This window comes from Mus caroli, chromosome 1, assembly GCF_900094665.2.
Source record: "Mus caroli chromosome 1, CAROLI_EIJ_v1.1, whole genome shotgun sequence".
Lineage (NCBI taxonomy): Eukaryota > Metazoa > Chordata > Mammalia > Rodentia > Muridae > Mus > Mus caroli.
The window spans coordinates 82,152,670-82,178,201 of NC_034570.1; the positions used below are offsets into that span (position 1 = coordinate 82,152,670).

The 25,532-nt window shown below is 47.4% G+C and overlaps 1 protein-coding gene and 1 long non-coding RNA gene across 8 annotated transcripts in view; one reads left to right on the forward strand and one right to left on the reverse strand.

Moving 5' to 3' along the window:
- LOC110293018 overlaps positions 1-10,653 on the reverse strand; it is a 33,043-nt gene extending 22,390 nt beyond the window's left edge. Inside the window, exons 1-2 of the long non-coding RNA XR_002377773.1 lie at positions 10,434-10,653; positions 7,958-8,067 (exon numbers count right to left, since the gene is read on the reverse strand). This is a non-coding gene — a long non-coding RNA (uncharacterized LOC110293018). The remainder of the gene's footprint in view (positions 1-7,957; positions 8,068-10,433) is intronic.
- The window catches only part of Agap1 (ArfGAP with GTPase domain, ankyrin repeat and PH domain 1), a 435,940-nt gene that overhangs the window by 217,604 nt on the left and 192,804 nt on the right, over positions 1-25,532 (forward strand). The window lies entirely within an intron of this gene.

Below are 25,532 nucleotides of genomic sequence, written 5' to 3' on the forward strand. Positions count from 1 at the left end.
TGCAGGCTTTGGGGCTGTGGCATTCCAGGTACCCAGTCAGAGGAAGGCGCCCTGCCCCTTCTGTGGAGTAAGTGCAGCTTGTTTGTAGTCTGGGCAGTTAGAGTGCTCCACGCTGTGTATGCCCGAATTTTCAAGGTGTGTGGATCATTTGAGAGGAGCTACACCCCTTGCTGTCCTCACTGTGCTGTGGTGACCTCTTGGAAACATGAGGATTAGGAGGACGAAGCCTGAAGGGGGCAGTACCTGCCTAGAATGTTCTAGAAAACCCACAGGTAGATTCCTTGAATAAATGGACATTTCAATAAGAGCTTGTTACCTATGTGTCTTATGTCCTGTTTAACCCCTAGCAGAGTGGGGCCCATTAGGTTATCTTGATCTTAAGTTGAATGCAAACAGGGTGAAATATTCAGGACTAGCCAGCTAGGCACCTCACTTCTGTGCTTTCTCCACTACACAGTGACAAGAGGCCTCTAAAGCAAAGGTTACAGTTTTAAAGATTGTTTTCTGTGTGTGTGCCTGTGTGAGTTTATGAGCGCCATGTACATGCAGTACCCACAGAGGCCAGAAGGAGGCATTGGATCCTCAGAACTAGAGTTCCAGCTCGCTGCAAGCCACCACATGTGTGTGTAGGAAAACAAACTTGGATCCTCTGCAAGAGCATTAAGTGGTCTTAACCACTAAGCCGTTGCTTCAGCCCCAAGTTTTACATGTGTTAAATCGGACATGAGAACCTTTGCCTCACACGAAGGTATCTTGTACTGTGTGAAGTATGTCTGAGGCTGAGCTTGTTTCAACTTGTTCCCTCAGGAATGCTGAGGGAATGTGGGTCTGTCCTCAGGGGAAAGCATTGGTGTTCATTTGCAACTACACACCCTGTCTGTGTCCCTCTCTCACAGGCAAGAGAGTCCTTGGCCTTCAGTGAATTGTGGTAGAGACTAGTCAAGAGTCCCACCTGGCTGCTGAACCCGTGGCCTCGGGGTAGAGTAGTCACCTTCAAAGCTCCTGTCCTTGAACACTTGGAATTCTGGTCACTTCTGCTCCTTCATGGGAATTATATGAGTCCTCATGAATTGAATGGGGCAGTCCTGGTGCCCTGTGACCTCCCTCATAGTTGTATAGGTGGCCCGGGTGCATGGGCCGTCTTCCTGTTTAGCTAGTTATAGGTCGGTGGCCAAGCCACCGTCGCTCAGGACTTTATTTCTCTCTTTCCCCAAGCAAAGATTCCTCAAGAATAAGGAATTGTTTCCTAGACTATAATTTTGTTTCTTCAGGATCTGGGCCCAACTCTTCTTTTGTGCTCTCCGGCTACCCCGAGCGGGTGGATTTGGAGAAGGAACCCTGTCTCCTTTCTAATAAGATAAGGTCTGTTCGAGTAGAATTGAAAAAGCAAGGCGAGGAAAACAAAAGCCAGTGGCCCAGCTCAGCGGCCAGTGGGCTTGTCACGTATTAATTTTTCATCGCTGTGGCAAGTTGTACATACATAATCACTTGATTGCAGTGGGAGTTAGGGGGCTCCTATGGTGTCATTTGCATAAATCTTGTTAAGTCAATGGCAGTTAATGAAGTACAAATGAGCCCGGAGAAGGTGACATGCAAATCGTGGGTGGCAGATGGGAGGTCTGTTTGGGGGACGGCAGCTGTGTACTCTCTTTTCTTCTTTCTCTTTAGCATTTTTTAATCTCTATATTTGAGTGCAGATACATAGCCCTAAGCCTCGGCCTCCTCCCCTTCCGTGGACTCCCAGCCAGGGCCTAATGCTCACGCTGGGAATCTGAGATGGCAGGAGTGCGTGCATGCGTGTTGTGTGTATGTGTGCGTGCATACACACAGGCACACACACACACAGGCACACACAAGCAGGTGTGAGGTCACAGTGTCTCATCACACTTCCACAACCCAATGTGGATTCCACTGGTATCCACAAACAGAATGGAGCCTGCTCACAAGTCTTAGAGATATCAAACCTGAAAACGTTGCTTCTGCTTAACTGGCAATCTCCATGCAGGCCAGCTGCAGGTAGATAGACTCAGAGCCCCACCCTGTGAGCCTGCCATGCCAGGGTTGCTTAGCTCTTGAAATCAGGTCCCAGTGAAGACCCTATCTTGTCAGTGCAGGGTCCCCACAGGCTGGGCTCTGCTTTGCCTGCAGTGTCCTTGCTTGGAGGAGGTTTTACAAAGTCCCTAACACTGTTTCTGCCTTCTGCTGTTTAGAAGTCCCGGGTTTCTAATTTGACCTGTGGTTTTGATATTTCGAGAAGGTCTAGACTTGACTGAAGAACCCTAAGGAGGTGCATAGAGAACCCAAACGCCCCAACAGGAAGGCGCCAAGCCCTCTGCTGCATGGTTCTTACCCTTGGTTTTTCCAGCAGTTTCCAGTTCTTTGGATCTTCACCTTGCATCTCTGCTATGGCTCGGGAGACACAGCTCTCCAGCTGTAAAGAACCTATCCTTGGGCACCAACTCAGTGCCCTAAAGTGGGGGTAGGGCCTTTACTGTCAGTGCAGTGTTCACCCTGGTCCTAATGTCACAGTCTGCCCCCCCCCCCCCCCCCCCCCCCCCCCCNCCCCCCGCCCCTGCCCCAGCTTCTTACTCTCTCCAGAGGCTTGAGTGCTGGGAAGCTGTAACCTGACAGAGCACTGCAGGGTGTTAGTTACCTTTATTATGACTGTGATGGAACGCCCACAGAGGAACCTCAGGGAAGGAAGGCTTGCTGAGTTTGGTCATAGTTCCAGCACGAGGTCCATCATGGCAGGAGTGCGGGTCAGCCGGTCACATCGTATCCACAGTCAGCAAGCAGAGACAGAGGCTGGCCCTCAGCTCTCCTCTTCCTCTTCTCCTTTGTATTCTGTGTAGAATCTACCCGTAGGATGACGTTGCCTGCACTCAGTAAGGCTTTTCTTTGCAGCAGGATTTCTACTTGGAAATGCCCTCACACACTCACCCAGGCCTATGTCTCCTGCGAGACTCCAAATCCAGGCAGGCTGACAGAGGATTAAGCATCATTCATTGTCACAGGCTGTTGTCATGTTACTTTGTGGCCCTAATGTCCCTGTTATCTGCCAGTACAAGGAAAGACCATTTGGGAGAAGCTGTTTAAGGGGCTTAGTATTTCAGGGCAAGAGGCTGCCTCTCAGGACAAGGACTGTGAACTGAATAGCCTGGTATGACCAAAGCCACTTTCTGGGCCACCGGGGAAGTGCACCCCCTCTGGCATACTTGAGAATAACAGGGGGCAAACAGTCATGATCATAAAGGCCAATGGTCATAATGGGAGTGTGCCTTCCACTGTGGCTGTAACAGCCCTCTGTAGATGCTGGGGTGTCCTCAGATGGAGAGATTTCTTAAACATCCAGGCTGCCACGGGGGGGCACTTGACCAGCTGGCAGCTCGCCATCCACGGCTGCCAGGGTAACAGAAGAGCCTGTTAAGATGGTTCATTCCTGAGGGGTTGGATTAGTCACAGAAAAAAAAAAAAAAACAAATTAAGAGTGTTTACAAGAAAGCCTTAGTAAAAGTTAAAACATTAAACTCAAAATTCTCTTAATCTTCCCAGTCTCATGAAGGCATTTCCATCGTGTTGTGACTTTCCTTCCCAAAGATATTTAACTGCACGTATAGCATCTGGCATTGCCCAGCCTGCTTACTTCCTGTCCCTATGCCACAGGGTGAAATGGGTCCCTCTGATCTGTCTCAAAAACTTCTTGTTTAGAAAGAGCAGCAGTGAGTCCCCTGGGGTGTATGACTTGGCTCTCAGACTGGATACCCCAAAGATGGTTGGGGTGTCTGCACTGCACACTGCTGATCCCTCAACTGCAAAATGGAAGAGTTTGGGGAATATTTGTAGAGGACTCTATCCATACCTAATCCCAGGGTTGTTTGTAGACTGGTGTACTTGCCAAGCAGATGTCACTCCTTCACTGTGATTCTGACTCCTGTCTCTTTCTGCTTAAAACAGCGACAGCACTGGCCACAGTGCTTCTGCCTGCGGTCCTCAGTAGACTGCCCTGCCACACTGGGCTGTGCTCACCCTGACAGGATTCCCTGTGGACCTGTTCCACTGAGAAGGGGACATCTGAAGAAGTCCTCCGTGGTATCCTAGGCTTTTCAAGAAAGGCGTCACACGGTGACAGTTTTATCAGGTTGGAGCAAAAGCACATTTTCTGGTCCTCCATCTCGGGAAGAGAATTTATTTTTAACTGAGTCCCTAATGGCCACATTTTAAAGCCAAGGACACCGTTTTCCCTTGATGCCAACACTGACAGCTGTAATTATAGAGAGAGAAGGTTGGTGGGATTTAAAATTGACATGGAAGAAATATTTTCCTAGGTTTCTTCATTTCCTTTGAAGTCCCGAGTATCAGAATTGTTTGTAGACTAGGGAAAATGGAAACAATAAGCAGTTCTCATCCTGGAGTCCTCTCGCATCACACCAGACCCTCACCCGCCATACTTACTCCCATCTCTGTGTGCGGCACATCGGCAATGGCCAAGTGCTCAGTGCTCCTGAGTGTGCTCTGTAGTCAGGTGCTGGCAGCGATGCGCTGAGTGCTCACTGTGCATGTGAGGGGCGTCCGATGTGCTAGAGCAGCTTACTGCTTTCATTCAGAACCCTGTTTAATTTCTACCAGCCTGGGCCCTATGGCAAATGGAGTCTGAGGCCCTGGGGGACTGAGTTCACAGCATTAACAAATGGAGAAACTGGGATCAAGCCTCACAGCCCCACAGCATGTCTTCAGCAAGTCTTTCCAGCTGCACGTCCCATCTAGCTCACAGGATACCCTGCTCAGGGTGACCAATGGCTGTCTTGTTGTGTGGGAGCTGTGCAGTATGTGGACCAAGCGAGATCTGGTAGCATTACCCCGGGCCCTGAGGAAGGGCGGATGAGTCAAGGTTGAGGCTGTACGTTGAGCATCTGTTTGCCAGGTGATGCTGATGTTGCAGGGCCAGGCTTTGGGTTTCCCTTATCTAGGCACATGAGGTCTCCTGGGGCTTCTCACCTTTGAGGCTCAAAACCTACCCCAGGAAGTATACTTACAACTGATGAGATGTAGTATCTTCCCTGTTTTTCCCCCAACAGACACCTTGTTGAATAGTGGGGTCTCCTTTCTCCTTCCTCCTGTGTGAACTCATGATGGAATGCTGTCTCCATTGGCACCTGCAGTGCACAGAGCACTCAGAATGGTGGAAGTGGCAGTGACGGTGGTGGTGACAGCACAGGTTGTAGTGATGGTGATGGGAATGGTTTTAGGAAAGGTGTAGCTGACGGTGTTGGTAGGAGGTGGTCTTGGTGGAGATGGTGGTGGTGGTAATGGCAATGATGGTTGTTCTTGAAGCGGCGGTGATCGTGGTAAGAGTTGTGGAGGTGACAGCCGTGATGGGAGTGATAAAAGTGTGTAAGTTGATGGTGTGAACGTTTTTTCTTCCCTCAAATGAATTTTAAATTCTTGTCAAAGGGTATATTAACCTTGAAGAAGCTGTGCTGTATATTGTTGCTCTTTAGAAGCGGTCTAATTTTTAACCCATCATCCTCTATATTTAACTCTGTTTCATGTATATAAGGTGCTATATCTGGATTACACAAGTGGCCATTCTCTGTCTATTCTTCAAAGAATAAAAGCCTTTGTCAGTGGCCCAGAAATCATCTCAAACAACTGGTTTCTTTCGGCTTTTCCTATTTCTTAGAACTCATTTGGAAAAAAAAAAAATTGTCTCTAAATAAAGTCTTCGTGATCATCATTTTGCTTAGAAGGAACTTTTAAACACTACACCCGCAAACTTTAGTGACACTAGCTTATGGCTTCCTTACTAAAATGTTATACGAATATTCAGTCTCCACCAACCACTTTGTTGTTCTATAGAGAATTGCTTAAAGTCTATAAATATCAGGGCAGATACAGGAAAATACACCCGCCAAGATGTTTCTGATACTGTAACCGGAATTTGGGGAGTCCCATCTGGTATACCAGATGATACTGAGGAAATCAGAGCCCTCTCTTGGGGTTAGTCTCATTAATAAAGGAATTCGAGAATGGACTCAAAAGATATGTGAAGATATTTCTAAGACACCCTAGGGCAACCGTGCTGTAAATCTCAGTGGCTGCCCAAAGAAGAACAGAGGAAAGACTAGAAGCTATGCTGTTAAGAGGTGGCATGGAGGGTAGACGTGGTGGACGGACAGCCACATGGCAGGAGACAGAGTTAGGAAGTGCAGAGCGCCGGGAAGCATGGTCACAACGAGGGTGGGAAGAAGGGTGGCTGCTTTGGAGTCTCCTTGGAGGTCGGACAACTGTGTAGTAAGAAATTTAAAATAAAAACAATCAGCTGTCTCTAAGAGTTTCAGTATAAAAGGATATGCACTGGGATTTAGGAAAACACAGAGGTTGGCCTGAGATGGAATTGTTTGGGAATAACCTGCCTCTTAGAACATTGGAAAGAGCACTCACTGGCAGTCCTGTCTGTCATCCTCGATTGCCCCAGCTTGAGCACAGCTTTCAAAACCAGTGCAATGTTAGGAATCCAGGGGGCTGGGCAACATTGACCCCATAATCCAACCCAGGATTCCATCCCTGTTCCCAGGCCGTGGCTGTGTGCACCTCACCGCCTGTACTAAGACAGTTTCCAGTCGTTCCTGCCATTCAGAGTCTTGACCAAGTATCAGGAACATTGCTCAGCCATCTTTGAGATGGCTGAAGAGTTTGAAGAGCTCCCGGATGTGGGCATGTTTCTAGCATGGGAGACAAAGAGCCTGTCCTCAAAAGATACCTGAGGATATTTTTAAGACACCCCAGGGCAAACAAGCTGTAAATCCCAGAACAGTGCATAGCTGCTTTTGAAACTGGAAAAGTTACCCATTTTGCATTTAGGGAAAATGATCTCCAGGAAGGATAGACTGACCAGAGCTCTCAGCGGAGCAGATTGGGCATCCATCCTTACAGGCCTTTTTCAGAGCTCTGTCTACAGAAAATGCCATGGGCTGCTTCTTTGTCTGGTGTTCATCTAAGGACATGTAAACAATGTGGCCTGTCACAAGCCAGATTTTGTTAGCATTGTGACTGGTGATTTTCTTTAAACCTCCCAGATGTTGAAGAAGGAAATAAACAAAGAAGCATAGAGAACGCCTGGTTCTTCTAGCAGGAACCATTCCTCTTCTCTGTGTGTGTTTATCTAGCAAGCTTCTTGGTCCCCTCAACAGCCCTGAGGTGGCATGACATTTGTCCATAGATTTAACAGATGAGCCAGCCAGATTTCACCTTATGGGATTTAAGCCCAGTTCGCTTATTCTCCAAACCTGCTTAGGCCACCACTGCAACATCACCAGTTACTGTACATTAAAGCCCTAGGTACAGAACGGTGTCCAGAACAGCTGTGAAAAGACTGTGTAAGGAGCAGGGTTAGCTGCATGGTATCCATGTTCCAGGGTCTAGCTAGTCCTGAAGACCTCCTTCCCCCAAAGGAAAACCCTCTGAGTGTATCCAGCAGCCGTTGTTGGTAATTGGAGTAGCTGGAATTCGCTGTGGTTTTAATTAGCTGATTACTAGTTTTCTAAAATGTACTGTACTCACTGTGGGTCTTGCAAATTGGTAACCGGTAGCTACCAGCGTAATTAAATATTTCAGAGCACTTGGCTGCAGTAGCATTGAACTGTGAAGAAATAATGCTGTATAGCCAATCAAAAAGAGATACTTGTAAACTCATTTACAGCAGCAGTGTGTGTTAGGACCATCACAGGGATGCTTATTGCAGGAGAAATTAAAGATACAATTTTGTGCTAAGAGGCAATATAGAAATTAGTTCCTGAATTACTTGTTAATTGATTTGGTAATCCCCTCGGGCCTGCATGCTCTTTTCCCCCCTTTTTGTTGTTGCATTCAGTTAACAGTGACTATTCCCAGAGCAATAAAAATATTTTTCACACTTAGATTAGATAATACCCTTCCATCATACTGTGTGCGTTTATACCTGCAGCACCCAAACACACCTGTCTCAGCTGCCGCTTATCATTTTGGGCTGGTCGTGTATTTAGGTGCTCTCTCAGAGGTAGCCCGTGCCTTTGTGAGATGGAACAATTCCTGCAGAGGGAGAGCATGGTTTTATGTCTCATTACAGGCCCCTCCTACCCCTTCCCTACTGGAATCCCCCCTTTTATCAACAGTGGGGAAGACTCGGTAGACCTGATTCATAGAACTCTTTATCGCCTGCAATTCGGCAAGAATAACCACATCCAAGGCCGTTTGTCGGAGAGTGCACATTGCCATTGGAAATGATTTCTGAGGACAGTGAGGCTTGTTTACCTATACTGAAATTGAGCATGCATAAAAGAAACACCCAGGGAAGCCTGGGCTGTCCAGGAATGGCTTGCTAGGTCCTAGGCCTAGGTCCCTTTGCCTTCCTGCCTAGAGACTCAAAGGAAAGAACATTGAGATTTAGACACATGTTGGTGCCGCTTCTGTGAAAGACAGATTTGTCCTTTAGAGAAAGACATTCTTGGCATCCTGTGGGCTGCTACACACATGGCACAATAAGTAATATGGGAGACTCGTGGGAAAACGTGTTTTAAACTACTGAGTTGGGTATTTTACTGCCCTGTGCCACCCGTGAATGTAAATATCATTATGTTTTCAGATACTATGTGTCCCAGTACTGGGGATTGAACTCAGGGCCTCGTGCCTGGTAGACAAGCTCTCTGTCATTGAGCTGCATACCTCCCCAGGCCACATGATACTTCATTTTCCAGGAAGAACAACAGCCAGTGTTTACATTTAGCAATTTCTCTTTTAGAATAAGGCTGTGGGTAGCATTAATTAGTCCTTTATCAGTTTGACACAGCTATTCTCTTATTCAGCTGGTAGATAGATCTGCGCCTTGGTCAGTGTAAACACTACAGGTAATACTTAACCTGAGTACCCTGACCGCGTCAGCTGGACCCACAGATAGAGGTAGCCTGGAGGCTTAGATTCCTGTAGCACCCAGACCTCTGATGAGAAACTCCTGGCTGCTGGAACGTTCCTCACTAACATGTGGTCCTACGGTATATAGCCTCTGCTGCTCAGGGGTGCTAGAATTCTGTTGTCCGTCATGAAAGAAAGAGGGGCTCTTCATCTTGTGTTTAGTGTTTAGCTCCATCCTTATTGTCTGTTTCCGCAAACCCTTAAACATTCTCATCACCGTTTCCCCACAGGCCTAACTATGCTGCACTTAGCAGAAATTCCTGCACAGTTACCTAAGTTCACCCTTTTGTTGCACCAGAGCATAAAAGGTCAGGATTTGGCCAGCATCCACCAAAGCAATGGCTTTATTATCTTACTGCCTGGTTCTGCTGGCTCCTATACATTATTAGATCAACTGCCTTCAGTTTTCAGATAACGTAGAAGGCTCTCCACTTAATAAGAGAGTTCAGCAGGAAGTCCCACTTGGACTTGAGGGATGCAAGAAGCAAGGAACATGTACAACCCTGGGCTTCTGATGATCGTGGCTTGCACAGCTTCCCAATGCAGAGGAGAGGAAATACATGGGTTTTCAGATTGGAAAGACACGGTTGTAAACATGAGATGTTACAAATAGGGCTTTTGCCTTCTGTAAGCGTCTCATGTTTGAAGATAATTTCTAGTATTTCCCCTGGGATTGCTAACTATTTTTTCAAGGGTTTCTGTGAATCTGGTTCTCCACCCAAGACCCATCATCACGTGCATGCTGGGATTCAAGGTTTTGGCTGAATGAAGGTCTGACACAGAAGACAAGGACTGGCAGGGCACCTCCAAGGTGATGGCTGTATATACTTGGTATTTCTCTGCATATTTCTGCACTCTAATGAGTATTTTTCCTAATACTTGTACTAATAATTTTTAATGGCTCACCATGACTAGGTGACATTTTGATACATTAATGAACCCTATCAATGACTTTTAAAAGTTCTTAATGTGTGAGGGTACTTTGTCATATATTACTTTGTCGTACATGGTTCCTGAAGGGAGGAGAGGGGACATGGACATGGACCCCAGCCTGCATGTGCTCTGAACTATACATGGCAAGTATCGTCCTGAAGCTCCACTTCAAGGTTTATCACAAAGGTTTATCTGCTGATGGAAGCTTCTCGTGGTCCAGGAAGGTAAGCCCGGCAGGTTTCTATGTGGCAGGGAACCTTCTAGAGGGCTTCCTGAGACTACTGAACACCCTGCTGAAATGGTGCATTTGTACAGAAAGGTGGTCTGATAGAATTATTACAGATCCTTGGAAGGAAGAAGAATGTCGGAAGTGGTCTTGAACTTTAGATTCCTGTGATGGGCATTTGCTAGTTGTTCTCAGGTTTCTGGGAAGTGGGTGTTCTCGGGCACTGGCAACAACTGAGTTCCCAGAACAGCAAGGTAGCTGATCTGTGTTGCTGACATGTTCCAGGGCCATGCCATGGCAGCCCCACCCCCGACCACGGCATGCAGACCTTGAGGTCAGGAATCCAGTAGTAATCCTCTTGTCACTGGTCTTTGCAGAGCTCCCAGGGCAGACCTCAGGCTTAACCTAGGATGGGGGAATCTGTCCTCATAGCCATCTTATGAAGTGAAGATTGGCTGCACTCTCAGAGCCACAGAGCTTGGGATTGGCAGTGCTGTAGCCCCAAAGCTTTCAGTGGGAAGCCCGTGTCGTTTGTGTTCTAGGTTTGCAGAAGGTGCTTAGAGAGATGGTTCCAAGGAGACAGTGCATATGCTACATTCTGAGATGGGTTTTGGCGGTGGGGGGTGAGGGGGTGAGAGACTGCTTTACAGTCTGAGATGATCAAAGTGTCCTACCCCCTTGGGACACATCTCCTAGACCCAGACCCCACCCTCATGTCCACCTCCCCACAAGATTTTTGATTCTCAGTGTTAAGGACCACTGTGCCTACCTGCCTGGCACAGGGGCTAACCAGAGACCAAGTCTTCTAACATTCCTATAGCCTTCTTTTCTACAGCCAGACTCTGGGTGGTTGGAGGTGGGGTGCCACCAGGACTTTTCCAGTGACTGAAATTCTTGTCTGTTCCATGATGGGCTGCAGGCAGAGCCTGTGCTGTGGTAGTTACTGGAATCGACAGAATCAGCCCAGCTGTCCTTGTCTTGGTAGTGAGGCACGTCAGTCATTTCTGCAGATAGCTGGAGCATATGCCCTCTGTTGAAGCCTGACTTTTGCTGCCTTGAGTATGATGGGCAACAATGTCACCCCAGTCTGCAAGGGCAAATGTGTCCTTCAAATGGAGGCTCCATGGCACTTTAGGCAAGCTCAAGAATAAGAACATAGGGACTCCCTCCTATGCACTGAACTTTGATGGCAATTGTATATTGAAAATACTGCGAGTCAGAAATGCACTTAATGGCTCTAGCCCAAGGGTACCCTGTGTGGTACACAGCAGATTGGGGGTGGCTGCTGCTGTTGTGATCGTGGGTCTGATGGGGGGCTGTACTCACTGGTATCGCCCATTGTCCCAAGATACGTGAAACCTCATCCCTAGCCCAGGAAAAAATACCAAAAGCATTCAGACTAATGATCTGGATGTGAAGGCTCCGTGACTACAATGTCTGTCACCTCATTGATGGACAGGGTCAATTTGTCTATCTGGCCATCTAGGTGTCTCCCTGTTCCTTCCACACTGTGTGTGTGTGTTCTTCCCCAGACTGCATCCTTGACTGAAGAGAAAATCTTCCTCCATATTAGAAGACCATTCTTGGACAAGGACGTACCAATAACTGTCACCCCTGCTGCAAACTCTAGGAACAGGCTCCCAAAGTGCCATTTCTATTGAGCGTGCACCATATTTATTCTAGAATAGACCTGAATACTTTGATTTGAGCTGTTGCAGGTTGGGGGGCCATCTACAGGGTCCAGTGGACGGCTATTGGGATTAAGACAGAGAAAGAGCATGAAGACAGATGGGTTGGGACCACTGAAGATATAGATGTGGAAGAACTTGGCTCTATATAGGAGTCTCCATGTCAGTAGGTGGGCTGACCCAAAATCATCATGGCTGCCCTTGATTCTCAGTGTACTTATCAGTAAGTCTGTCATATTTAAAGGGCCACTTAAGTATTTACCAGGCTGAGGCTTTATTTGCTCTGTGGTAACCTCCGAGAGCCTCTTGTGTTTGTCCACAGTGGCACTGTCCCTCCCCAGGTCAAAGCAAGCCTGGTGCAGGAAGGCTTTGGACTGAATGATCTGCTGTTTTCCTTTTATAACATTCTGTCAGCTGTCTGGTAACCCAAAAAACTTCAGATAAAGTTTGTTCTTTCCTCGACAAACAGCAAGTTTTGAAAGAAGCCATCATGGGCTGAAGAATCCAGTGTGGGATCTCATGGGCTTCTGTGGGCTCAGAATTTTCTCTGAGAGAAGTGGTCTTGGAGGATGCAGGGTTCTTTGAGGAAGGTTCAACCCCAGGTCTGTCACCATTGTCCTAGTGAGTATCTCCCAAACATGTCTTATGGTGGGAAGATTCTTGATGATATACTTCATACAAATTGTGGTCACACAAGACTCAACATTGTCCAGACTCCACATGAGGACTGACTCCTGGTATAGTGCATTGTATAGGTTTGGACAAACATATACCAAGAGTATACACTAACACTGTATCATCGTTCCAAGTAATTACAATGTGGTATGCCTCAAAGGTTCTGGAACCTTCTACCTATTCAGTCCACTCTCCTCCATTCCCAGGTCCCACTGGTCATTTGCCTTTTGGAAAACACAGTATCATATAGTTGGGTTCTCACTAGTAACCTTTTAAGATGCTGTGCTGGTTAGCTTTCATTTTCAACTGACATAACCTGAAGTCAAGTGGGAAGAGTTTAGTGAGGGATTGTGTACACTGGGTTGGCCTGTGGGCATGTGTATGAAGTTTGTCTTAAGTTGATTGGTGTAGGAAAGACTGCCCACTGTGGGTGGCATCATTCCCTAGGAAGGCAATCCTGGGTAGGGATAACAGCTGAAGCCATTCACATAAGCAAGCAGGAGAGCATGAAAGATTCCTTTCTCTCTTCTCTTGACAAGATGTAATGTGAGGAGCTGCTTGGTGTTCTTGTCCTGATTTCCCCACAGTGGTGGACTGTAATGTGGAACTGTGAGCCGAAATTAACCCATTTATCCAGTGAGTTGCCTTTTTCCTAGAGCATTTAATCATAGCCTCAGAAATTAATCTAGGGCACATAGCATTCACACACACACACACACACTTAAAAGTTCTTTTAAGATGGTTGGAGTGACCATGCCTTTTTCTCCTTAGTGCTTGTTAACACACTGTAGTCAGAGTCTGCCACAAGTGTCCATGTGCCTTGTAGAAGGTCCTCTAGGGTTCTACATTTGGACAGTGGTGATTAAGGCAGATTTTCAGCGTCTATGTCCACAGTTTTCTGTGGATCTTCATTCTCAGCATATCGGCATGTACCAAGGAGCCTGACTGCCAGGTTGTATGGGGAAGGACTTTCAGTTTTGTAAGAAACTGTCAAACTGTGTTCCAGAGTGGCCACACTGTCCTGCGTTTCCCTCACAAAAGCACAGATTCCTGTTGTCCTGCTTGCTTGTCAGCACTTGCCAGGCTCAGACCTGGCACTTGGCTGCACAGCTGTGGATTCCCAGTGTAGAGTGCTGAGCGTCCAAGGCCGGCCTCCTCGCCTTCGCATGCTCGTTGGTGGGGTCTGTTCCAGTCTGGTGCCCATTTGGAATTTGAGTTGTTTGCTTTGCTGCTGATTCTCATCATCTGTGGTATGTTTTGGGTGATGTGTCCTCATGGCTGTGTCATCTGTAAGCACCTCCCCTGGTCTGTGGCTGCTGGGCTCCTTCCCACAGCCAGTGATCCTCCACGTGGACATTTACGGATGTCCCCTTTCATTCTAATCTCAGGCTGGCTCAGTTTGGTCTGTAATATTTTACCACCACTTTTCCTTACTGTTTGGTGGAGGAGTCAGTGGCAGCCATTTTTATGATGTTTTAAAACTTTGTGAGTGAGTGCTTCCTCAACTCTTGATGGTTGAATTGCCCAGGACCTCAGGGTGGGTGACATGTGCCATAAATTACATATTACAGGTGTTTAAAGTTAATTCCAGTTGATGAGCATTCAGGAATGTACAACATTCATCATACATTACCATGCTACCTTTCCTGGGTCAGTGCTAATCTCTGTAATTGGCAGTGAACAGAGTATACTGACTTCCGTTTTTGCTGACTGGAGAGACCATGTGCACACCAGCTCTGCTGGGCCCAGGGGAGGGGCCCAGCCTGTGGACAGGAAAACAGGTGGTCATCTGTAGAAATACTGTGGGTGGATGGTTAGGTATTAAGAACTGGAGGAGAGAGGAGAGAGCCTAGGAGAAGGTAACTCCCCTCCTCTTTCCCGGGCAAAGGGCAGCTGATTCCCATATTACCAATACCTCTGAGCTTGCATGATGAGATGAGACCCGGAGCAGCTGATGTTTAGGTGGATCACAAGAATCACATGGTAGGTGGCTTTAAGACAGTCACTGGCAGGGTGGGGCCGGCAAGCAGGCTTCTGGGTACAGGGTGAGCTGTGTATCAGCACTGAGGGAACACCAAGGGTCTGTTCATTGTCCATCACACCTAGCTTCTCCTCAAAGTACTCCCTGTTGCCATCTTCTGACTTCTACACCATAGTAAGTCCTGTTCCAGGCATGAGGTCTTGGTTCCTGAAACAGTGAATGAACAGTAGTGTATGTCGAAGTGCACTTTGCAAGTGCGACACCCGGCAAGGCACACTAGTTACATCCCATGCATTCCTCTGCCTGTGTTCTAGCGGCTCTCCTGTGGGTTATTAGTTCAGTGTCCCTGGTCCTCACTCGGCTGCCCTGCTTTTTTGTGTAAGTGCTACTGGCAGCCATGATTGTTCGGCCTGCTTGTTGTCTGGGGCTAACACTTTGAAAGTCTCGTGGTCATAACTCTGGCTCCACAGTTACGCTTCCAGCTTGCATCGGTTGTCTGAGCGTGGTGGAGACTGCAGACTAAAGGCACGCTCACAGTGACCTCCGCTTGCCTTGCTTCAGCTGCAGTTAGTAGGACTCCCATCCTAGAGCTCTGTGGGAAAAAGAAAGATCCCAGGTCACCTCACTCTTACCTACAGATACAGAGAAGAGAACTGTTCACTGTCTCATATGTGGTTCAAGACTTTAGTTCCTAAGGACAAAGCAGGGCCAGACAAAAACACGGGGATAGATTATCAATGCGAATTATCTCCACACACCTCCCTTCCACCCAGCCTGCACAGTAACTGGCTGCCTTCTCAGGCTTCCCTGGCTGCCTAACCTTGCTGAGTATACTAAGTCACCATGTGTCAGAAGGGCAGAGTTCCCCTATTCTCTGCAGCCTAGCTCGTAATTATAACACTTAATTCACACATTCAAGCCTGCCTTGAGAAAATATTTTATCTGGAATGTCATATTTGGGGCACCTTATGCTGGAGTTGGCCTCCATTTTTGTCAATTATTCATCTAGCAGACTATTATGAAGGAGGTCCCCATGAGAGGATAGGAAAATGTCATTTAAATAAAAGGTCACCCAAGGAGGAGAGGCTCTGCAATCAGAAAGGCAGCTGGAGAGAAAGCCAGTGTGGCAGGAAGCCTTGCACCTCCTGGGAACTTGTGCAGCGAATAGGCTCCATCTCCTACCAGTGCTGGAGGACAGAGCTCTGGGCTGCAGGGACAGCCCAGCCCTTCTTAGAGCTCTAAGCAAGCGGAACGGACTCTGTTGGGGGAAAATTCCAGACTCGTCGCCGTAGCATCACTAATCTACGTAATCATCACCACTGGACAGTAGTGACTTTCAAGAGTTAGATCAGGGTGAGTCACTGTAACCTTGTGTTCCCTGCTGTCTGCTGCACACTGCCCTTTCCTCCTGCTCATGTCTGCCCTCCGCAGTCACACAGCAGCCTCCAGGTGCACATCACACTCTAGCATGTTTCCTTTCTAGAAGTATCCGCACAAAGCCAAGGGACAAAATCTCAGATGAAAAGAACTTAAGGTAGGTCTTCACTGGTTTACAGTTTTGGGGGTACAGTCCATTTTGCCTCGAAGGCCCGGCGGCAAGAGCTTGAGATTTGGTCACATTATATCCACAGTCAGGAAGCAGAATACCCCCTTGCCCGTAGATGGGAGTCCCTTTTAGCACCTTGTCTACTTGTTAGCTCAGGTGACCTTTTCAGGAGATGGGTGCACCTTTGACCCTCCCCAGACAATGGGTTTCGAGAGCACCCTCAGTGTGTTACATGCACCCTTCTGCTGTGCACTGCCTCCATCGCAGAGAGCTCCTGTTGAGTTGAATGCCATTCACACCGCGTGTTAATCAGCATGTGTAGATTAAGGTGGGAAGTAATGACGCTTCTGCTGCCTCTCAGTGAGGCAAAGAAGGCAGTCGAGAACAGCTCGCCACTGGCGGGAATGGCTCGGCTGTCACCACGATTATTAATATGTTGTGAAGACATTTTGGGGATTCCGCCATATTTTGTATGGTTGCCAAAAAAATGTTGACAGTCGTATTGTGGTTAATAAATTCATTTAGATTTATAAGCATTGTTTACAGAACCTGTTCGCCTGCTGAATCTCCAGCAGCATCTGTTCCTTCGTACTAATTAACTGCTAATTACGAATGAGCTTTGTGTGTTTGTCAGTATAACTGGCTCATGCATTTTGTAAGGAACATTAACAAATTGATTTACATAGCAGCAAAGCAATCAGAAGAGTAAACTGAACAGCCAGCATCTAAAGCCCTTTAGCCGGTTTCTGAATGGAGCAAACTTTCAACACTGTAAATATCGTTATACGGTCTCTGTTACCTTAATTCTTCAGTAAAGGCGCAGTGGTCAAAAGCAGTGTAGCTTGAGCACTAGTCAGATTAGAGAGGTGCAGCAAGCAGTCTGGAGCTCCGGCAGGTTAGTCAGTCCCATGGAACCCAGCAGGATACAACTCCCAAAATACTGTCCCCTGGGAAACATCCCCAGCTCCTAAGGAAAACCTCTTCCAGAGATAGCATGGCAGCAGCACTCAGGGTCACTCTGTCACTGAAGTTCTGGTGAACATTTAATGCCAAGCCAGTGTCTCAACCTGTACACGGCAAGCCTTTCATGAGAAATACAAGGTCAGGTGTTGCCTTTAAGGACAAATCTTTCCCCAAACTCACTCAAATGGAGGGTTTCAAATGATCAGGCCTCACTTGACCTGAGACCACAAGGGAAAAACAATAGCAGGCCCTCCTGCCTGAGAGCTGTCTGTATCCAGCAGCACCAGGCATCTAGGCTAGCACAAAGCGAGAGAGAATATATCCCATATGCGTGCTTTGCTCCTGGTTGGTGCTCAGACAAGAGGCAAGCCAGAGCGTAGCCCAAGAGTCTTGAGAGCAACTCAAGTTCAGTAGGTGAAGAGCAGCTGAGCTGGCTATATTTAGAGGTGAGATCCTTACTGAAAGATCAAAATACATGGCCTTGACATGAGCCTTGACCCTTGAGTTGCTTGGAAGGTCATGGGTGCTGGTTATAAAGAGTTATGGAATGGGATTTTGTAGCTCTGACCCTTTCGCTGACCATCAGAGCTTGCCGAAACCTCAAGTCATAAGGTAATAGTGAGAGAGAGGCTTTCATCTCTAGTTTTGTCAGATGGGATAAGAAGATAACCCATGACATGACACAGGTGGCAGAAATAGTAGCTCAGTAAACAGCACTCCCATTGTGCACTCATCCTGTAAGTAGGAGGCAAGACTGTGTTGTACCTATAGAGACACTAGTGACTGGGCATGCTGAATTTTCTCATCAGTGACGTTTTCTTAATTGTAGGTAAGTGTGAAAAATGTAAGCACAGGCAAAGAGCAGTAGGCCACGGAATGCAGGCACAACGGAAGCACGTGGGGGGATGGGGAGTTAGTTTACAAAGCTAACTTCCACACAATTAGCACATTCAGTTGACAGCTGAGCCATCTGACGAATGTAATTAATGCTACTGTTGACTGAAAACAGGCTGGTCTTGTAAATATTTGCATTCAAGATGTTTTTAAGTCATATGCCAGAACATTCCATGCAACAGGATGGCTGGAAGCCATGCTCTCTGAAGTACATGTTCCTCCCCAGGAGGGAGGGAAAATTTAGTGAAATCAAAGTGGTTTGCCCCTAAATACTGTAGAGAGTGAACTTCAGAGCCATGAAGCCAGCTTCTTCTGATGTGTGCGCTGGCAGAGAAGAAACAGATTAGAGAGAGGTTGGCTCAGCTTTAAGAACAACCTATAACCTGCAAGGAGGGTCAGGACTGGCTCAGAAGCTGCGGCCTGCCTGGGTCGGGCCTCAGCAAAATTGCTCCAGGAGCCTGAAAAGGGCATTCATTCCAGTACTGTGTGCCTGCCTGTCCACCGTGTCTAGGATCGACTGTGTTTCCTGGCTGACACGTAAGAAGCCAAAGCTTTTCTCTTAGAACAGAACCGATTCAGGCTTCCTGAACAAAGCCTGAGTCAGAAGGAGACTTTGGGACATTAGGTGACAGTCCACTTTCTAAGACTTTCTGGTTTCAATGTTGCCCCTTAGGGATTACTTTGAAACATGAAGTCACGCCCACCCTCACCCCGCCCCAACCAACTGGGATGCATGTGGGATTTATTCAGGAGGCAACATGTAGCTGTCTCCATATTTAACAATCAGCCATATTATATATTTCACATGAGAACTCTAAATGTCAGAAGACACACTGTGGTGTTTTCCGTTCCCGGGAGACTAGCCTATGTTTACTTGAAAGCAGTTTTTAATGGAAACAAGCTTACAAATAACAGCCTAGGTTTGAAATAAAATGTTTGCTCTTGTCTATTTAAGCGTCTCACAGGGGACTGACTACAAAGCCTTGGACTTGCCCTTCTCATCTTTGAGATGTGTGTGTGCATACGTACTAGGTAGACTGCAGTTGGTGGTCATTCAGCCTGGGGAGGGGCTGGCAGTCCTCTTAAGTTTTCTCTAAGGTGGTCACAGAACAACCTGAAGAGTTTGAAAAGTCAAAACTGTCCTAGAGAAGCCAGGTACAGGTTCTGTGGCTGTGTCCTAGTGTGTCTGCAGCCCTTGAGACCTGTCAGAGTGCCTCTTCTGTGAGACCCCCTGCTGTGAATCTACTTAGCACATACAGAGAGACACAAGAGAACCCCTGCTCTAAGAGCAGCTGAGTTGGTTTAATGGGTAAGGTGCTGGCCACCAAGCCTGATGACCTGAGTTCCAGCTCCAGAACCCATGCAATGGAACCAGCTCCCAAATGTTGTCATTTGACCTGCAAATAAACACTGTATGCTTGACTCCCCCGCCACCCCCTCCCATTCCCTTCCCCCCTGCTCCCCCTGCGTGCACACGAGAGCACACACACACACACACTCGTGCACACATAAAAAAAAAAAAAGAATGACGAATCCCAGGTCTGAGCCTGGCTTTTCCTGTGGGAATGCTGCTTCATGTCTGCCTCCATGGGGCCCCTGCTGTAAGGTCCCCTCCCCATAAGAACGCTCCTCTGACTCTACTTTCAGGTGTTCCCTTCTGTGAGGACCCTACCCTTGGTCTGCTGCCCCATGAGAGCCCCTCCTGGAGGCAAACGTTTTATCAGGACTGCTGCTGCCTCCTTCCTGGGACTTTTAAGGAAGGGAGAGAGGTCTCTGCCACTTCTTATGTGAAATGGTTCCTTATTTTCAGATTATTACCATTGAAAGACATTTCTGTAGCTTGATTTCCACCCAGAAATAGATGTCACCAGCACAGGGTGAGAGAAACTTAGAAAGAATTATGAACTTCCCCTGAAATGAGAAAGTCAGTGGAGGGAGGCAACATAACCAGAAAGGGGGAAAATTAAAATCTGAAATAATTTATGGGCAAAATAATTCTCCAGCTAAGAGTGTATTAGCTGTGTATTCAAAACATTTGAGAAGAATGTTTGTAATCAGCCTGTATTGTGATTGGGGCAGTTTGAGGCCTCTCAACAGCCTAACCAGGCTGACAGGATGGTGCATGGCTGTCCTGCAGCAATCTGGTGGATTCGACCATTGCGGTGACTGTTTAGAAGACAAGACTGAGGAACGTTGAGGTGGGGAGAGAGGTAGAAATAGGAGGGTCCCTGGGGCACCTCGTCTCCTTTTCAGGTGCAGACTGTCACTTCTAATCTCATCTTCATTCTTGGTCTCCTTGGTTTCCTGTTTGTTCTTCTTTATCTTTCTCAAAGTCTGCAGGGTGAAGGTTGGAACTCAACAGTCATGGTTCCTAGTAGATCATAACCAGGTGTGGTCAAATCATCATGGTGGCTGGGCCAGAGGGGCAGGATCCCAGGGAGAAACTGAGAAGTCGGTATAATCAGGGTGCTACATGTAATGGCTGTGGTCCATTGAAGAAGCACCACGGAGGCAGGGGACGTGAGATGGCTCAGTCTCACACATGCACGAGAATAGGAGTTGCAGCCCTAGTATTCACAGTAAAAACTGGGTACAGTGGTACCCTCCTATAATCCACTAGAGATGGAGACAGGAACATCCCTAGGGCTGCCTAGTCAGTTACTGTAGCTGAATGGGCAAACTCTCAGCTCAGAGAAAGACCCTACTAAAAAGCCAATAAGCTTGGCTGGGACCAGAGAGATGGCTCAGACAGTAAACTGCTTGTCACACAAGCCTAATGGACCAGGCTTAGTCCCTGAAGCCCACATAAGATAGAAGGAGATTCTTCTGGCCTCCTCATGTGTGCACCCAGGATTGACTTCTGACTTCCAGATACATGTGACATACATGTATACATATACCAGCACACATGTGCACAAGTGTGCACATGCACACATACTCAAAGATAAGAAATTTGAAATCCCTATCTAAGGAAATGGAGAGATTGATACTGAGGAGGAGGAGGAGGAGGAAAGATCTGCCTTTTTTTTTTCCTAAGGAAAAGAGAGAAACATGAAATAGGAAAGAGACTAAAAGCATGTCTTCATTTGTGTCATTAGAGCAATGGAGAATTGAAGGAAACCAGGAAGACAGTACTGGGAAGTCCACCCTAATGAAGAGTGGGCAGGGAGGTCCGGAAGATGCTAGGTAACGCCACTGGCATAGTGACCAACAGGCTAGGGAACGTCTAAGATAGTAAGTAGCTTATTTGGTGATGAATAAGAACTCCCAGCACCTCTCAAGGACTTTATGCACATCCGGCATTCTCTTTTCTCCACCAAGGTCTTGTTCCTTCCCGATACTGCTGAGTTTCTGCCATCTTCTGGCTGAAATAATAAATGATTTTTAAGTATAAATCCCTTCCTGACGTCTCGCCTAAATATCATTTCTTCTTGAAATCCTATTTACCCCAAGCCTCTGTACCCGTTGCTCTCTTCACTATTCACTAGCTCTCCAAGTTTGCCCCCCACACAGTAGAGTCTTTTAGCAGTGACTTAAGAGTCTGCATACTGACATCTCATGGCCACGTCCTTTTGGTACGGGGATCACTGTATTCTGTCTGATGTGAGGTGCCACTTACACAGAAGTCCTCGCCTTGTCATTGGAAACACTACCTCTGTGGTCCCCTTTCTTCTCCCTGTCCCCTACATCCACTAGTGCTGGCCTTTACCTCTTCTTCATGTCCTTATTTCAGAGCCTAACCCACATATTCAAGGGCACCAGGGTCACAGTCACAAACAATGTTTGCTCTGCTGTTTCGGCAATGGATGGCATGGTCTGGAATAATCAATCAGATCAGGTGCTCCTCACCAAGACTCTGGAGGTAGAATGCAGGGAGCCATAAGTAGCTTGGGGAAACTGATTAGCCAGAAATTCCACAGTGCCTTCAGATAAGCACATAGGCTTAGCAGAACCTGTGACCTGGTCACCTTCCAGATCCCAGCCATTTCCCATCATCCTTTGGTTGTGTTGTAACTGATGGCTTTTACTTATTACTCAGCGGTATGGTGGGTACTGGATCTGCCCATGTATCTCAGTGTCTCCTAATGAAGTCTCTGTTCCTCGACCACAGAGGTTTCTTATATTTTAGGGAGCAGATCTCAATATAGTTGGCTCTTATGCAACCCATTGCCTTTCAAGATGTCAACATGGAAGGTATTCTTCTGGGAAGGACAGAAAAAAACACACACATGCAGCCTCCCTGTGGGCTCCTGCCTTAGTCACTTCCATAAATTCAGCATGTCTTCATGCATTGACAAAATAGTAAGTAAATTAATGATACAGGTGTTAAAACTAAATAGAACTGTGTGAGGGCTGGTGCCAACACTCTTGGTTTGGCACAGCAGCACCCATCGAGTCCAAGTGCCATGATGGGCTCTGAGGACACTTGGCACTTCTCACCTCTCCATGCCCTAAGCCCACTGACCCCTCTCCTGTTGGAAGGCAGGTCTAAGGAAGACGAACTCCAGTTGCTTACACAGCCCTCCATGGACCCTTTTCCTGCTGGAAGGTTCCTTTTCTCTCCTTGCTGCCTCTCTCCCTCCACGCCCCCTGACCCCCATTCTTCTAAAGAGCCCTGCCCCCAGCATCTCTGTACCCTCTGCCTTCAGAATCAAAGTCTGGAACCCAGCTTGCTTTGTAGGACCATGCCCTGTATCAATGCGGGACATTTTGTTGTTCCTTCAACATCATACCATAGCTCTCTGAGCTCTGCAGCTGAGGACATGAAGTTCCCTCTCAGTTCTGAAGTGTTCTTGTGCTCCTGCTGCTGCTGCTGCTTCCTCCTTACTGTCATCCTGTCCAGCTCCAGACAGTATACCTGGGGACTTCCTCTCTACCCTGAATCAGAGGTGTCTCATTTCAGACCTGTCTCCTCTTTCTAGAGCCACTTGGGTTTGTTGTCCAGGGAGTACAGGTTCCTTGCACTGTATAGGTCAGAAGCAGCATATAGAATCTGGCTCTGTGCTTGTAACATCCCTCCTAGAACATGGCCATGGGCCACAAATGAATCCTTAGCTTCTAAGTGGCTGTTGTGTCTTTTCTTCACTAATGGGAAGTCTCTTCAGTTGGAGACCCTCTTTTGGTTGTCTGTCCATGACAGACTGTGGCTCATACGATGTCTTCCTAGCTGCATCTTCTGTAAGTCAGCTGCCCTCACAGCTCCTATGCATGGGCTATAACTCTGTCCTCCTACCTCAGTTTCCAGTCCATCCTGAATTCCAGGTTACTAAGGGAAGTCGAGGCAGGAATTCAAACAAGGCAGGAACCTGGAGGCAGGAACTAAAGCAGAAGCCACGGAGAGGTGCCACCTGCCCAGAAATGGCCCCACCTACAGTGGGTTGGGCCTTGATCACAAATTAAGAAACTTCCCTATAGGCTTGCTCACAAGCCAGTCTTATGAAGAAGGCATTTTCTCAATTGGGATTCCTTAGCTGAATCTACTTTGTGTCAGGTTGACATAGAACTAGCCAGCATGCCTTGGCCTATTGACAGCTGATGGTAGGCATTCCAGCCTTTCCATGATTGATCAGCTAAGTACTGTCAGTAGGCTACCCAAGTCCCCCTGTGACCGGCTGTGATCATACCCAGCATTCTCCTCCATCACCCTTTTCCTTTTTCCCTTTTCCCTTTTCCCAGACCTTGTCTCATTGCTGCCCCTTCAGGAAGCTGCTCTGAATGCCAACTAGCTTAGCCCTTCCTCTGCCTGGATGTGTTGAGGCCTCCTGACTGTACATGGCCTTCGGTCTACAGCCTTCCCTGCCCCATAGATGCCTTTCTATTTACTATTTAATGCAGCTGTGGAGATGAAACCTGTACCAGGTTCACTGTGGCCTCCAGATGAAGCTTGAAACCTACATCCAGCTCCTGCTTCTCTTCTTCCCTGTCTCTGGTACCCTTGGTGCTCCTGAGTCCCGTGAATTACACCACCCATTCTTGCTTTCGCTAGAATGCTCTTATCTGATGCCCACTTACCTCTCTTTGCCAGAAACTGCTGTCCTTGGGAAGGGCTTGCTTGCAAGTTGTCCCTGGACAGCCTCTGGGAACTTGGTTCATTGGCCAGGAAGTGTCCCACTGTTCCCTACACAAAGAATAATCCTGCTGTGCCTTTGGTAGTCTGAAAGCTGGGTATGTTCTGGGCACAGGATACCTATGTAACAAGCCTAGAAACACCCCAGGCCTCCAGATATAATGAGCTTCCCTGGTAGACATCTTTGCTGGTGCCATTGGCTGCTAGAGAAACAGGTGTGTCGTGTGTGACTCACTTCCAGAGGCCTCAGAAGCCTGTGCCTGGGGCTGCTACTGTGTTCTGCCTCCTGCTTCTGCTTCTATGCTGTGCCCTCAGGTTTTATAACAGCAGCAGGCAGGATCCTGGCAAGTCCTTCTTGTGAACCATCAGCATAGCAATAGTTTGCAAGACCCCAAGCATGCCAACTCCAGTAGGGCAAAAATATGTGACTTTTCTAGAAATTTCTCTGTAGCTACTTTTAATATCTCCCTATAACGTGTTCTATATTTTATTGTGATTGTACAGCAGCTCACCTTTATCAGAGAGAGATGTGTGTCAAGGCTCATAGTGAACTCGTAAAGCTGTGGATAGTACCAACCCCTCATCTGTCTATTACCCTCCTACCCACCCACTTATCCATCCATCCATCCTCCTATCACCCTCCAGTGCTACAGTTTAGCACCAGAGTTAACCTGCTGTCTGTAGGACGCCTCTTGTCTGCCATTGCTTCTGTGTTTTGAAACCATCCATGAGAAAATAAAGTGCTCTGATACTATAACAATTGATTTGATAATCAGGCTGGTTCAGAAGCATCTAATGGGTGAGTAGGGTATACAATTTAGACACTCTAGAGCAAGTGAGGAGATTGACAGCCCAGGATAGATGAGGCAGGATAGCATGAGACTTTATCACACTTTCAGAATTTATAATGTAAATCTTAAAATTTGTTTTTCTAGTCTTTTGTTTAGTAGCTTTGAGCCATTCACTTGACCATGGGTCATGAGCACGAATGCGTCTTTACATCGGTACAGTGCTCAGGTGAGGAAGGGCTACTGGTCTGCTCACTTTCTTTACACAAACCATTAAGTTCAAAAGAAGCGTGCTTGCCAGTTCTTGCGAACATGAATCAGGGACTCGGAAGATGAAGACAATTTGGGATAGAAGCAAGTCATTTATAAACAATACCCTTTTCTGTTGTAAAAGTAGAGAGTCCTTGGATCCCAACCTGGAGCACATGTTTGTATGTGTCTTCTCTTCCATCCTAAAAAGGGCCTTTCCCTCCTCCTACTCGAGGTTGAGGTTGAGACCCTGCCTCATTAGTGCTTCTCAGGTCAGCTGCAGAGCCGAGTGCTGACCCCTGCTGCAGACACAGCGGTGGGAACCACGGATGTGGGACTCTGCATTTGAGTAGAGGTTTAAAGGCGGAGCAGACTGACAGGCTGTGAATGGAAGGGGAAAGAAAGGTGTGGTGTTGGGGAAAGAACTTGCTTTAGGAAAGAAAGTGGGTCTTCAAATGCCTGTAGGTGGGTGTCTGTGTGAAGCATGGCTCGTCTGTCTCTCCGTGCCATCCTAAAACGCAGAAGGCTCCTGCCTTTGCACAGCCCTCGTTTTCAGTTTGGGTCCCAAAGAAAAAT